Source organism: Macaca mulatta, chromosome 14 (assembly GCF_049350105.2).
Source record: "Macaca mulatta isolate MMU2019108-1 chromosome 14, T2T-MMU8v2.0, whole genome shotgun sequence".
In the NCBI taxonomy this organism is placed as follows: domain Eukaryota; kingdom Metazoa; phylum Chordata; class Mammalia; order Primates; family Cercopithecidae; genus Macaca; species Macaca mulatta.
In genome coordinates this window covers 31,308,765-31,321,912 of record NC_133419.1, presented here as the reverse complement: position 1 = coordinate 31,321,912, position 13,148 = coordinate 31,308,765, and positions in this window count along the sequence as shown.

Sequence of the window (13,148 nt, the reverse complement as noted above, 5' to 3'; positions counted from 1 at the left end):
TGAAGCTGGGAGCCATGCTTAGAACCCTGAGGGTCTTCTGGTAATTCTACAGGATGGAGCTCAGAGGGAGGGGGTAGAAAGGATTGAGGAGATTGTGGGAGGTAGGAGAAGAGAGACGGGAGGCCGGGCATGGTGCCTCACACCTGTAATCCCAGCACTTTGGGAGGCCAAGGTGGGTAGATCTCTTGGAGTCCCAGAGTTTAAGACCAGCCTGAGTGACATGGTGAAACCATGTCTCTACAAAAAATACAAAAATTAGCCCGGCATGGTGGTGGGTGCCTGTAGTCCCAGCTACTCAGGAGGCTGACCAGGAGAATCGCTCGAACCTGAGAGGCAGAGGTTGCAGTGAGTTGAGATCACACCACAGCACTCCAGCCTGGGCGACAGAGTGAGACTCTGTTTAAAAAAAGAAAAAGAAAAGAGGGAGGGAAGACCCAAAAAGAGAGACACCTGGATACTCATCCAAAGGGGACATTACAGGGACTGAAAAGCGACTTGGAGGGAAAACAAAAGAAGGCCTTGCACCGTCTTCTGAACATCAGGCGTGTTATTTTCCATTAAATAATGATCTGTACCTATGCACCCTTCCTGGAGGTAACATAAAAATAGTAACATCTCTCATGCCCCTTTCACAAAGTTGAAAGGGTCAAATGCGTTATCTTTAGAGAATCTGATCGTATGACCCTGTTATCTGTATCATCAATAACATAATTCAAGGTGCCAAGAAGAATCAAACTTACTTATCCTGACACTCAATTCCAAAACCCCAGAGCACTAAATTCAGATGTTATTTTCTTAAGGACGATTTAAACACCACTGGGAACAAGAGAAACTACTACCTGGGAAAAAATATTAAATAGCAAAGTAAACTATTTTGAGTCTCACGTATCTAACATTTATTGAGCATTTACTATGTGCCTGTCACTGCTCTGAGAACTAGGGATACAAAATTGAATAAGTCCTCGGAACAAAGAGAGTGTAGAGTGGTGGCAATTTCCGCCAATTCAATATGCTGTGTTTTTGTTTTGTTTTATTTTAACTGAAAATGTATTTTTAAAGAATGTTTGGGAATTATAGCCCTACGATAAACTATGTTTTGTTTCACTTCCTTTAGCCGCTATTTTATGACAGCACTGACCTTCTGACCAAAAGCAAAATTCTGGCCTCTCTGAATATCCCATATTGGCTGGGCTTACTGGGTTTTCAAAATAAATGGATTAGATTTCTTGACCTGTCAAAATACAGAACACGAGGGCTTCTTTAAACTTGGGGGCCTGCTCTGAGTGCAGATTCAGAGTTCACTCATCTGAGCAGGAGGGCTGAAGTCTAGCTTCTCAGCAACTTGTTATTTTTGATGGAAGCAGAGGTGACTAGAACAAAGAAATTTGCTCAGGCTGGTCAGACTAACTGAAACTTGATGTCACCGGGGCAATCAAGGCATCAGATGCCTTGGACTTCCTCAGGAGCATATTTCAGAGGATCCTATCTCAGACGTAAGCCTAAGCTCCTGAGAGTTCCTGTGGTTACATCCCAGGGAGGGGTCCAGGGAGGAGGTGGGGCCCCTGGGAAGATGGTCTGAGGTGCCCAGTGCACCATAACAAGCAGGGATAGCTATACAATGATGGACTGTGTTGTCAATAATGGAAGGATAGAAAGATGCTTAGAACAACCTGGATTTGCACCTCAGCTTCACTACTTTCTAGGTATGTGACCTTGAGGAAGACCTCAGTTTCCTCATCTGTGCAATGGGGCTGATAACAGTACCAACTTTATAGGACTGTGAAGATAGCAGGCCGGGCACGGTGGCTCATGCCTGTAATCCCAGCACTTTGGGGGACCAAGGCGGGCGGATCACTTGAGCTCAGGAATTTGAGACCAGCCTGGGCAACATAATGAGATCTCGTCTCTAAAAAATAAAATAAAATACATAATAATAATACTTTTCTATCTTCAATAATAAATTAAGCTTAGCTTGCTATACCTCTTTTACTTTATAAACTTTTAGATTTTTTAAACTTTTTGGCTCTTGTGTAATAACATTTAGCTTACAAAAATATTTGTACGGGTATACAAAAACATTTTCTTTATGTTCTTATTCTATAAGCTTTTTTCTATTTTTAAATTTTTTACTTTTTAAACCTTTTTGTTAACAAGACACAGAGCTGGGCATGGTGGCTCATGCCTGTAATCCCAGTAACCTGGGAGGCTGAGAAGGGAGGATCACTTGAGTCCAGGAGATCGAGGCCAGCTTGAGCAACACAGCGAGACACAGGCTCTACAGAAATTTTGTAAAAGTTAGCTGGGCATGGTGGTGCTTGCCTGTAGTCCCAGCTACTTGGAAGGCTGAGGCTGGACGATCGCTGGAGCCCAGGAGTTCAAGGCTGGAGTGAGCTATGATGTCACCACTGTACTCCAGCCTGGGCAACAGAGCAACACCTTGTCCTTAAAAAATGTATAATTAAAAAAATTTAAAAATTAAAAAAAAACAAAGACACAAATACATGATTAGCCTAGGCTTACACAGTCAGGATCATCAAGACATCACTAGGTGATGGGAATTTTTCAGCTCCATTAGAACAGTATGGGACCACTGTCCGTCACTGACCAAAGTGTCATTATTACGTGCATAACTACATATTAGAAAATGCCAAAACTGGGTCAAACAGAAATTGTGATGCTCTAACAGTTAAATTCTTTTTTTTTCTTTTTTTTTTTTTTTTGAGATGAAGTCTTGCTCTGTTGCCCAGGCTGGAGTGCAGAGGGGCAGTCTCGGCTCACTGCAACCTTCGCCTCCCAAGTTCAAGTGATACTTGTGCCTCAGCCCCCTGAGTAGCTGGGACCACAGGCATGCACCACCATGCCTGGCTAATTTTTGTGTTTTTAGTAGAGACTGAGTTTCACCATGCTGGCCAGACTGACCTTGAACTCCTGACCGCAAGTGATCTGCCTGCCTTGGCCTCCCAAAGTGCTGGGATTATAGGTGTGAACCACCACAACCCATCTGATGGTTAAAGTCTGTTGTTGTATTGTTGTGGCTATATGCCAACGCTTACTCAGAGATAACGTATAACGTCAAATTTGGAATATTTTGTGAATATGAGGCTGCTGGGAAATGACTGACCCCTCCACCCCACCCCTGACCCTGCCCTGAGGCCCTGATCTCTCCTTGTATATGAGAAGGCTTCAGGAGTGTTTAAGGTTTGGCTCACCTTATCTTCTCCCCACTACCTTGTCGCTGTGTAACTTTTTAGGACCTGAGCCCAAAGCATGGGGAAAGAGAGAAGCAAATCCCAGAGTCCATTTACGGCATGTGTAGGAACAGCAAAGGCCTCACAAAGAGGGGAACTCCGCTGCAGGAAGTGCGTTTATTTCGCAATTTACAAAGGGAAAGGGAAACCTTTCTGGAGTGTGCTTTGCCCTCCAAGGCCACAGGATTTAAACTTCTCTGCCACACCGCCATTGCTTTGAATGAATTATGGGGGCCAATTATCCTGTGAGCATGTGTTTTCTCTATTTAACAGACTCCATGGTGCTTTCTGTACCTTTCTACACGGTCAGGGTCGGGGGATCTTGCCAAGGTCAGCCAGAAGCATCCTATATGACTGCATGAAGACCCAAAGTCTTCGTAAAGAGAGGGGAGAGGGGTGCCAGGCAAGGACAAGAAAGGAAGTGCAGGAGAGAGGAATGGAGCCACCCCCCTCTTTTTTTTTTTTTTTTTTTTTTTTTTGAGACTCCTCTGTTGCCCAGGCTGGAGTGTAGTGGCACAATCTTGGTTCACTGCAACCTCCACCTCCCAGGTTCTCCTCCCTCAGCCTCCCAACGAGCTGGGATTACAGGCACCCGCTACCACACCCAGCTAATTTTTGTATTTTTGGTAGATTAAGAGTTTTGCCATGTTGGCCAGGCCGGTCTCAAACTCCTGAGCTCAAGTGATCCACCTGCTTCAGCCTCCCAAAGTGCTGGGATTATAGGCGTAAGCCACCACGCCCGGCCTGGAGCCACTTATTAATTCCATCTGGCCACAACCAACAGCTCACCCAAGACATTTGCAGAGTGGTTTTGGGATCACAGAACACATCTCAGAAAGAGGCACATGAAAATCCAGCTCCGGCTCTGCCGCGGTGGGGTGCAGAAGCCCAGTGGAATAATTCCACACTTTCATTTTGCTGGCTCTAGTTCCTAGCAGATCATTAAACGGACATCAAGAGCTGTCCCAGGTGTTGGGAATTATACGATAGAAGGGTTTCCCAGCTAGGAAGTGAAATAAATCATGGAATGAATGCCCACAGACAAAGGGAAGTGCCTATCAGCACTAGGCCAGTGAACAACCTGGGAGCCACAGGAGCGTAAACCAGAGAGGGTTGACGCTGCCAGTTTATATGCTTCTGTCTAACTGTTACTGTGAATTGGGAGCCAGGGAGCAATGTCTGTAGCATCTTGAACTGAAAAAGAATCGTCCATGGTGTTCCCAAGTTTGTCTTCTGTATATTCTTTATTATCACCATTACCTTGACCTTCACCATCAACATTGCTATCATCATTATCGATCATTTTTATCATCATCCCTGGCCTGTGCACAGTCTCTCACAGTTTACAGAGAACTTCTGCACCCGCTATGACAATTGGATCATCACACTAACTCTTTGACGTGGACACAGCAGGATTAGTATCTCCATTTTTCCAAAGTGTAAACCAAGGCTTAGAGAAGGTAAATGGTGGGCCCTAAGTCACACTCAAGTTCAAGTCTCATGTAAGTACTGTCAATTTACAACACTAAAACTTTACCTTGAGAATATCAAAATACTTAACAACTGATAAGGTATGGGTACTAACCAGTCAGGACAAACACCAGCCATAAACAGTGGATGTGGCCATTCTGATTCATGTATTCGAATCTCTCCCAGATATTTGACCCAAAGCCACTACTCTCAACACCACAACTGTGTATCTTTGGGTCCTTCTCTGCCACTTCACATAAGGTCTTCTGTTCCCAAATAACACTGCAAGATGAAGCCCTAAGAGGTGAGATGGTGAGTTATTATAATAAAGAGGGGGCTCTCAATCTTGTCTTCCTTAATGATCTTGAGACAAGGAAGAGGGGAAAATGGCTTAGAGGGGTTCTAGAGGACATGACAGCTAGGACATGGGATTGTGGGCTGAAAGAAGTCACCACTCTTGAGAGCTGGCAGGTTGACTTCAGACCAAGTCTTTAGAGTGTCATGAGGGAATCACAGGTGTTTGTTTGTTTGTTTGAGATAGAGTCTCTCTCTGTTGCCCAGACTGGAATGCAGTGGTGTCATCTCAGCTTACTGCAACCTAAACCTCCCAAATCCAAGAAGTTCTCCTGCCTCAGCCTCCCAAGTAGCTGGGATTCCAGGCACCCACTACCACCCCCAGCTAATTGTTGTATTTTTAGTAGAGCCAGGGTTTCACCATATTGACCAGGCTGGTCTCAAACTCCTCACCTCAAGTGGTCCTCCTGCCTTGGCCTCCCAAAGTGCTGGGATTACAGACATGAGCCTGTAATCAAAGACAGGAGAAAAAGCCAGGAATCAGGAGCCAGGTGGAAATAGGATTGGAGTGGGAGCCAATTGCGAATCAAATGAGAAACCTATTTTCCCACTGGAAAAGAGTCTGCTACTTGCTTCTCTTGGTAACATATCTGGCAAGTAGATATGTTGGCTTAGATACAAGGATGGGGATAGATAACAGGTAGTCAGTGCTTTCATTAAAGCTAACAGAAAATGTACACAATAGGAACTCAGAAATTAATAGAAGTTCACCAGATTTTTCACTTTCTCAGAAGCCACTCTATTTTCCATTAAAGAATGCTAATTTTTCTATTTTTCTTTAGTTTTATCAACTCTTCCTATGTACTCTTCTTTGAAAAAGATCTTTTTTGGTCAGGCATGGTGGCTCACACCTGTAATCCCAGCATTTGGGGAAGCCAAGGCAAGTGGATCACTTGAGCCCAAGAGTTCAAGACCAGCCTGGCCCACATTATGAAACCCCATCTCTACCAAAAATACAAAAAATTAGCCAGGAGTGGTGGCACATGCCTGCAGTCCCAGCTACTTAGGGGGCTGAGGTGGGAGGATTACCTGAGCCCAGGAGGTTGAGGCTGCAATAATCTGTGATCACATCACTGCACTCCATCCTAGTGGACCAGAGTGAGACCCTGTCTGAAAAAAAAAAAAGAAAAATATCTTCTTAAATTCAAAAGTAATATTCACTCATGGAGAAAAATTAATACAGATAAGGAAAAAAAAAAAAGACAAAGAAAATTAAAATAACCTATGATTTCTTTATTAAGAAATAATATGGCTTAATATGTTTATATACATCTTTCCTGACATTGTCCCATGCATAAAACTATCATCATAACTATTATGATTTACAAAAATTTAGCTATTTTATGCCTAATGTTTTGTGTACCTACCGTTCTTGAAGTTCAGGGCCATTATCTTTGTTTGACAATATAGACTTAACATGAGGAGTCTGGAAATATTTTATTGCTTTGGTATCTTGTTGATATCATAAAATCAGAGACAGAATAATATTTGTTAGAAATATCCAAGCACAGGGCTCAGAAACAAATCGCTGGTGCCTGAGCAGCATTCTGTGTTTTCAAAGTGGCCATGTAAAACACGAAGCCCGGTGGAACTATATATCACCACTACATAAACAATAATAACAATTCTTGATGTGTATCTTCATATTTTCTGCCTTGTTCTTGCAGAAAAGTTGGTAAAAGCTGATTAGACTGTTAAACCTACTTTTTTAGCAGATGGAAGATAGGAGAAAATATTACCACGATGAAAGTGGGGGAAAGCCCAAAGGAAAATGTGTTTTTTAAAAATCGAGGACTTGTCAGCATGATGCACAGCTCTGAAGATTAGAGCAAAGCAAAACAAATGTGTGAGTTATTTCTTGGATCAAAAGTTTCAATCATCTTTTGAGCTTACTTCTCAGGTATTGGGATATCTATAAATGCTAAGCAAGATGGCAAACTGAAAAAAAAAAAAAATTAATCCAGACTGAGAGGCTTTCAGGTAAAATGGTCTTTAGCCATGTTTCTGGCTGTGGTCTTCATCAAAAGAATTTCTAACAGCAGGGGGAGCAGAGTTTAACATTAAGATGAAGGTGTGTTTCTTTTTTATGATTATAATCCTGCTGAATTGATATGAGGCAGAAATGTGTGCAGAGATATGACACCAAACAAAGGGCCCCGTTTCTCTGTTTAAACAGAGGCACCCGGAAGAAATTATTCTGCAGGATTTTTGAGAACACATATTATTCTTAGGTCGGTGCAAAAGTAATTGCGGTTTTTGCCATTGAAAGTAATGGCCAATAATGTTATGTGATAAAGGCCAGTAGTATTATGTGATTACTTCTAATAAAATTTCCTCACAAAAAGTGCTTGGTTAATTAAATTTTGCATGCTATAGGGTACTAACAATTTCAGAATCCACTGATTCGGAATTTATGACATTTTAAGCATAGCATGCCTGAGTCTTATTGGATTTTTAAAAGGGCTGCTGACCAACCCCCTAGTGTTTATTGAGATTTACTTGTCCGGAACTCAACCAACCACTCTCTGGGTTAGAAGAGAACTTCTGTTCTTAGAGAGCCTATATTTTCATTGACGAGAAAAGTCTTACTCATAGGAAAACACAAGACCAAGAAAACACCGTGTTGAGCTGCCATTGAGGTTTCAGAAAAGAAAAATAAAATTGTTGTGGGCTGGAGAACTGAATCCTAACACTGCTTTTTACATGCTAAAAGCAATAAGAAGGGGAAAGAAAAGAAAACCAAAAAGAGCAAAAATGGATGTTCTACTCCATGGTTTCATATTTCATGAAAAACGGAAATGGAAGAAAATCCAGGCAAAAGGTGATATCAAGTGGGGGTACCAGAATCAGCAAAAAGCGAAAAGGATGCTGGGAACAGAAGAAACATTTACGATGCTCTTTTAAAAAAAATTTACTGAGCACCTATTATGTGCCAGACACTATAGTAGGTGTAAGATAGACATGGCCCTGGTCTTCATGGGGCTTAAATGAGTGGAAGAGGCAATAACCAAGTAGACAAATACATAGACCTAAAACTATAAAATATTTAGAAGAAAACGTAGAAATAAATCTTTGTGGCCTTGGTTCAGGTGATGGTTTCTTAGATACAACACCAAAGCACAGGCAACAAAAGAAGAAAAAGATATATTGGAGTTCTCAAAAAATTAAAAATGTTTGTGCGTCAGTGCACACTACTAAGAAAGTAAAAACATACCCATAAGAATGGGAGATAATATCTGCAAATCATATATCTGATAAGGGACTTGTATGCAGAATATATAAAGAACGCCTACCCTCAATAATAAAAAGGCAACCCAACTTTTCAAATGGGCAAAGAACATGAAGAGACATTTCTCCAAAGAAAATATAAAAATGACCAATAAGCACATGAAAAGATGCTCAACATCACTAATCATTAAAGAAATGCAAATCAAAACCACAATGATACCCCTTCATATCCACTAGGATGACTATGTTCAAAAAGACAGACCATAACAACTGTTGGCAAGGATGTGGGGAAATTGGTGGGTTGCTGGCAGGTTGTAAAATGATGCAGCCACTTTGGAAAACAATTTGACAGCCCATAAAAAATGTTAAACATGGAGTTATTACATGACCCAGCAATTCCACTTCTAAGTATGTACCTGAAAGAACTGAAAACCTAAGTCCATATAAAATATTGTACACAAATGTTCATAGCAGCATCATTCATAAGAGCCAAAAAGCAGAAAAAAACTCAAGGATTCATCAGCTGATGAATGGTAAACAAAATGCATTATATGCATGCAATGTAATATTATTTGGCTGTGAAAATGAATAGAATCCTGATACATGCTACAACATACATGAACCTTAAAAGTATTATGCTAATTGAAAGAAGTCAGTTTTGTATGATTGCATTTACATGAAATATCCAGAATAGGCAAATCCATAGAGAAAGAAAATAGATTAGTTGTTGCCAGAACTAAGAGAAAATAGATTAGCTGTTGCTCTCCTTCTGGGGAGAAGGAGGAATAAGGAGCTAATGAGTATGGGGTTCCTTTTTGGGGCTATTGAAATGTAAAATTAGATCGTAGTAATGGTTGTACAACTCCGTGAGTATACTCAAGAATGCTTTAAATGGGTGCATTTTATAATATGTGAATTATATCTCAATAAAGTTGTTACAAAAACAACCAACCAGGCAGGGCACAATGGCTCACGCCTATAGTGCCAGCACTTTGGGAGGCCAAGACAGGCAGATCACCTGAGGTCAGGGGTTCGAGACCAGCTTGGCCAACATGGTAAACCCTGTCTTACCAAAAACACAAACTTATTCGGGCGTGGTGATGCATGCCTATAATCCCAGCTATTCGGGAGGCTGAGGCAAGAGAATTGCCTGAACCCGGGAGACGGAGGTTGCAGTGAGCCAAGATCGTACCATTGAACTCCAACCTGGGTGATGAGTGAAACTCCATCTCAAAAACAAACAAACAAACAAAAACAACGAACTGAAATGACAAAATAGGTCACCTTACTGCTCTATGGGGGAAAGGGAAAAAGGGTCATAGAAGGAGGAAAGTGGAAGCAGAATAGCACAGAAGAGGCTGGTGCATTAAGGATTTTCTGGGGTAGAAATTTTAAAAAATGAAAAAGATAAATAAATAAATAATTAAATGTAAAAGAAAGAAGCTACTGCAGCCATCAAAGTAACAAGTGACAGTGATTCACGTGGGGGTAGTGGTAAAGGAAGGGGGAATCATGGGGTTTCGGCTTGGGTACATGGGTGTAGGGTGGTGCCATGTCCCATCCTCCATCAGCAAGAAATTCAGGTCTGGGTCCAAACAAAAAAACCCACATCGAATCATAATCCTAATGCTATGAGGTAGGTATGACTATCCCCATTTATAATTTTTTTTTTTTTTTTTTTTTGAGACCGAGTCTCGCTCTGTCACCCAGGCTGGAGTGCAGTGGCCGGATCTCAGCTCACTGCAAGCTCCGCCTCCCAGGTTTACGCCATTCTCCTGCCTCAGCCTCCCGAGTAGCTGGGACTACAGGCGCCCGCCACCTCGCCCGGCTAGTTTTTGTATTTTTAGTAGAGACGGGGTTTCACTGTGTTAGTCAGGATGGTCTCGATCTCCTGACCTCGTGATCCGCCCATCTCGGCCTCCCAAAGTGCTGGGATTACAGGCTTGAGCCACCGCGCCCGGCCCCATTTATAATTTTCTAAAACAGCTTTATAGAGGCCAGGCACAGTGGCTCAAGCCTGTAATCCCAGCACTTTGGGAGGTCAAGGTAAGTAGATCACCTGAGGTCAGGAGTTTGAGACCAGCCTGTCCAACATGGCAAATCCCCGTCTCCCCATTGCTACTAAAAATATAAAAGTAAGCCGGGCATGGTGGCGGGCACCTGTAATCCCAGCAACTTGGCAGGCTGGGGTAGGAGAATCAATTGAACCCAGGAGGCAGAGGTTGCAGTGAGCCAAGATTGGCCACTGCATTCCATCCTGGGTGACAGAATAAGACTACATCTCAAAAAATAAATAAATAAAACAGTTTTATTGAGATCTAATTGACATGCAATAACTGCACATATTTAAGGTGTACAATTTGAATAAAAAAATAAAGTGTACAATTTGATAAATTTTTAGTTTTATTTTTTTAGAGATGGAGGCTCGCTATGTTGTCCAGGCTGGAGTACAATGACTACTCACAGGCACAACTATAAAGCACTGCAGCCTTGAACTTCTGGGCTCAAGCAATTCTCCCACCTCAGCCTCTCGATTAGCCTGGACTACAGGTGAACACAACCACACCCAGTTTCCCTATTTACAATTGAATAAATAAATGTGGTTCAAATAAGTTAAAATACACACCCTAATAAACCTTACTGCTGTGATTAATGACAGCCTGACTCACACCCAAGCTCTTTACTGTAGTCTATATAAGGAGACATTTTAGAAAGAAAATTAAAAAGGAGGACGAGAGAAAGAAATTGTATGTACAATACTTCTAGTCACGAAGGAGGGGTCAGGCATTCACATGGAACATTTTTGTCCCTTTGGTTTTGGCCTAATATCTTGCACATACTGTCATTAAGAACCAGAGAACTCCCCAAATATTATCCGCAGCTTCCAGCCTGTAGCCAGAGGTTGTTAGTTCTTCCCAAATGTGTTTACAGCTCTCTCCATTCACGATGCTGTGGCTTTCTTAGTTCAGTGTCCCCTCATCTCTTCCAGGAGGTATTGCAACACCCTCCTAACTCTTCTCCCTGCATCCAACCCTAGCTACCACACCATCCCTTCCCCCGCACATTGGTGGTGGAGTGTGCACACACGCACATGCACACGCACCCACACACACATACACACACCCATCCTTCTTGATCCCTTCTCCAGCTGGGATGCTGTTTCTAAAATGCAAACCTGTTCCATTCACCACCTTCCTTAAAACCCTTCAGAGATACCTACTGGGGCTCAGGATCAAGCTTAAAGTCCTTAACACAACTCCCACGGCCCTTCCCAAGCTTGACCCTGCACACCTCTCCAGCCTCTTCCTCATTCTCCCTCCCCATGTGCACACCCTATGCCCTATGTGCCAGCCACAATAAACTACTTCCATTCCCCTGAATGTGCCATGCTCCACTGACCTCAGGTCTTTGCACACGCTATTGCATTCCTGCCAACTGCTTGCATAGCTAACTCCTACATATCCTTTAGTCTTCCTGACCCTCCAATTCAGGACCAGGTACCCTTTAAGCCAGCCTCAGGGCACTCTGTACAGCCCCCATGAGCAGAGACGGGTTAAGGGGTGACGAGCTGATCAACCACCTGGGGCAGAAATCTACAAGTGGGAATAAAAATCATAGGAGGTGTAACAAGATTAGAAAAATTTTATCTCCTAGAACCACTCAGGATAATACACTATGTGGTTAGAAATAATATGCTGATAAGTCCCTCAAGGTTGGGGGTAATGTGCCCCAAGGGGCATGCTCTCCAAGGGTGTCACCCCTGTTTTACTATAGAGTGGTTGTTTGGTCCAGTGAGGAATGTGAGTTTGGGGCCAGAGTGGAATTGCTCAGACCTTTGGATGTCAGGCTGAGTGTTGACATCAACAGGCCTCCTTTCTTCATCCTTCCCTCCTGACAGGGTCCCAACATATGTTATAATATATATGTCTAGCGTACATGCTAGAAAGCTCTAGAGGAAGGGAAAGTACCACCAAAAAACTCTGGTGGGTGAGCAGCAGTCCTACCTCCCCAAGTGCTCAGCCTCTTCTGTAACAAAAACTGAATAAATGGCCAAGGGTGGTGGCTCATGCCTGTAGTCTCAACATTTTGGAAGGCTAAGGTGGAAGGACTGCTTGAGCTGGGAGTTCAAGACCAGCCTGGGCAACATAACGAGACCTTGTCTATGCCAAAATTTTAAAAATTAGCCAGATGTGGTGGCACATGCCTGTGGTCCCAGTTACCTGTGAAGCTGAAGAGGGAGGATCGCTTGAGTCTAGGATGTCGAGTCTGCAGTGAGCCATGATGGCACCACTGCACTCCAGCCTAGATGACAGAGCGAGACGCTGTTACGAAAAACCCAAAGCTGAATAAAGATTTACAGCACATTGATTCGATAAAGTTTCTATGTATTAACCTGTCCAGGTGCTCACATATGCCAGTCTGGATGTGCCCATCAAAGCATCCATTACATAATAGTAACTTACTTGTGGCCCTGCTGGAAAGGCTGTACCATGATAATCATGATGAACATTTGAGTGGTTAATGCCAAGTGTTAATTCACTTAGTTATCAAAATAATTCCTTCGGGTGAATGCTATTTCACCCCCATTTTATAGTTGAGGAAACAGAGGCATAACAAAGTAAAGTAATTGGCAGGGCTGGATTTCAAACCCAGACAGTCTGGCCCCACCTGGTGCTCCAACCAGGATGACACACTCCCCCTCAGGATGGGACTGAGTCCTCCTTTCACCTGAAACAGCCTCTGCAGCCGAGCACAGACCTAGCACACAGGAAAATTTAATAAATGTTAGTTGAGGCCGGGCGCGGTGGCTCAAGCCTGTAATCCCAGCACTTTGGGAGGCCGAGGCGG